The following is a 3,119-nucleotide window of genomic DNA, read 5'->3' as shown; positions in this document are numbered from 1 at the left end:
AATATTGATCTGAGTGGCTAAAACAGGAGAAAAAGTAAAACTGAAGTGGATTTGGAATCCTTAATAACATACAAGTTCATTTCACACCTTAAACAACAACAACAACCAAACTCACTGCCATTGAGTTGATGCCACCTCAGAGAACTGTCCCTGTGAGTTTCCAGGACTGTAACTCTTTACAGCATAGCAAGCCCCCTCTTTCTCCCACAGAGCAGTTGGTGTTTTTGAACTGCAGCCCAACTTGTAACCACATTTTTGGCCATCATATATACACACTGAAATCTTTTGGTAAGTTATTAAAGGAAGAATTTTGAACACATTCTGTCTACCAAACACTTTTAATTCTTTGTTGGAACTATGCTGCATTATTTTTACTCCTAGTAACAAAATAATTTTTAATGAATTTTGAATCTTCATATGGTGATTCTAACAATATTATTTAATGTTCTTAGCTAGGTATCTGCTGTTAACATCTGATCATAGTTTCTCAAACATCTGTGTTACTGCCACCTTTCCAGGAAAAAAGCCCCTAAAAGTTATCAGCCCTCCCCTGGCAATAAAACTGTTTTATGCTGTAGCCCATAATCGAGGAAAATGTGTAGGTATCTGCTTTTGCAGACCCTCTGGGGGCGATAACAACCACTTTGGGAATCACTGCACTAACCTATAACAAAGTCTATTATTCTAAAACCATGTATCTGATTTATAATCAGGTACATTGCTATTTCACTGGTTACCTTTGCAGGTATATTTATTTTGTGAAGTATTGCAATCCAAGAATTTGCAGGTAAAATGATGGAAGGTGGAATATGTATTCATCAATCCTGCCTATTTCAGTAATCAATTGTTTTAAATGATCATTAACCATACAGACACACAATGAAATATTTGCTGTTAGGTTCTGACTCATAGTGACTCTATACACAATAGAAAAAACCATAACCTCATCCTATCCTGTGCCATCCTTACAATTGTTATTGTCTGAGCCCATTGTTGCAGTTACTGTGTTATCCTGGGACGAGTACTCAGAGAAGGTTACTATACTTGGTAATGTGGAAGGGCAGCAATAATGACGGCCTGACACAGTAGTGGTTACAATGATGGAATAGTATACAACTTTAATGAATAACAATGACTCTGAATCAACTCGTAACACGGATTACCCTACAGGACATTTTGCTGAGTGTAATAAACATTTGTGGGGACCCTGTCTGACATCCTCTGGCTTCCCTATTGCCAAGAGGTGGGGGTCGAGACATGCTTCCACATTCCATCTTTCTTTATCCATTGTGGCACCAACCATTCCTCCCACAACATTCTACTTCTCTGATGGGTTTGATAATTTGTTGAAATGGCAACATAGAACTCACAGACAATATTCACAATCAAGGGTGTTTATTAGGGAAGTTAATAGACTTACTTGATCTATACAACTCAGAAGCAATGGAAAACACCTGGTCCTTGGTCTTCCAGCCACTTGATCACTACCTGTTGCTTTGGCTCACAGTTCCATAGCCTTGAGTCAGATGAGAAGTTATGCCTTAGTCTCAGTATTGCTCCTTTCAATCTCTGTTGCCTCCGGACTTGGCTTCCATCACTTCAGCTAAAGATCTAGAACATGCTTTCAGATGGTCCTGGGCGTTCTCTCTGTTCCTGCTTCAAAGATGGCTCATCAATAGAGCCCACAGATGTGGTATAAAAATAAAAACCTGACCCATCTCCTCTATTAGTGTGGCACACAGTTTGCATACTCCCATCTTATAAGAGCCATATTAAGCATTTTCCTCCACTAGACTGGGTGAAATTAGTCAATTACAAAAGGACAAATGTATGTGTGCACTATTATAAAAAGTAAAGGTTTTCATAATAAAAGAAATTTTAACTGATGGTTACCAGAGGTAGGAGGGAGACAAAGAAGTCACTGGCTATAGGATAGATGAGTTAACTTGGGTGAAGGGGACGGCAATATACAATAAGAGGAAAATTGGCAAAAAGTTATGGGAGAGGGGAAAGTCACTGGAAAAAGTGCAAGAATTAAAGGTAACAGGTAAAAAACTGTTATATTCAGAAACCTACAATAACAGTGATTTGTATAGAGGTACATATGTGAATATGTAGGCTAAATGGGTGTGGGAGAGAGTGAAATTATACCCACAAATATATATGGATTTGACAGGATATTTGTGCATGTATATCACCTTGGCTGAAAATATATTCACAAATGTGGTGGAGCATAAACTCAAGTCAAACACTGCAGTTGAGTTGATTTCATCTCCTAAGTACCCCATAGAATGGGGAATTCCCCTGTAGGTTTTTGAGACTATAACACTTTATAGGAGTAGAAAGCCTTGTCTTTCTTTCAAGGAACAGCTGGTGGTTTCAAACTACTGACCTAAGGTTAACAGCCCAACACATAACCCACTACACCTTTGACTCCTTATGGTGAAGCATACAGGGGGGAAATTATAAAAACTCCTAAGACTTAACCAACAACATTGAGGAACTGGGTCACTAGGCCTGGAATATCAGTATGATAGGCTTAGGGGACACCACGGTCCATTGGTATAATGAGTTTTGTTGTTCACAAAGACAATGTTCTGCATTCTACTTTGTTGAGTAGCAACTAGTGTCTTGAAAGCTTTTATGTGACCATATAAGGTGTAACTACTGGCCCCCACCCCCAATCCAGAAGAAATAAGAGTGGTGAAAATTGAAAAATCATGGAAACAATTTGTCCAATGGACTAAAGGGACCACACAAACATCAGTTTCCACAATTCTGAGACTGGAAAAATTAGATAGTGCCCAGCCACCACTACCAGCTCCTCTGAAAATTATATTAGAAGATCCTATAACAGTGAGTACAAGAAAGAAGAAACTGTTGTAAAATTGATTGTGGTAATAATTGTACAACTCTCGTTGATATGATTCAGTTATGCGTATATCATAATATAATCCCTATATCATATAATGCAGTGATTTAATTGTATGGTATAGGGATTAATAAAACTGTTCAAAAAGAAGAAGAAGAAGGCCCTGGATAGAGAGGAAAATGTGGAACAAAAGTCAAAATCATAAAGGTGACTAAATTCACTTATGAAACAGAGACTGGTAGGTCCC

This window comes from Tenrec ecaudatus, chromosome X (assembly GCF_050624435.1).
Source record: "Tenrec ecaudatus isolate mTenEca1 chromosome X, mTenEca1.hap1, whole genome shotgun sequence".
Taxonomy (NCBI): domain Eukaryota; kingdom Metazoa; phylum Chordata; class Mammalia; order Afrosoricida; family Tenrecidae; genus Tenrec; species Tenrec ecaudatus.
Note: the sequence above shows the minus strand (reverse complement) of the source record.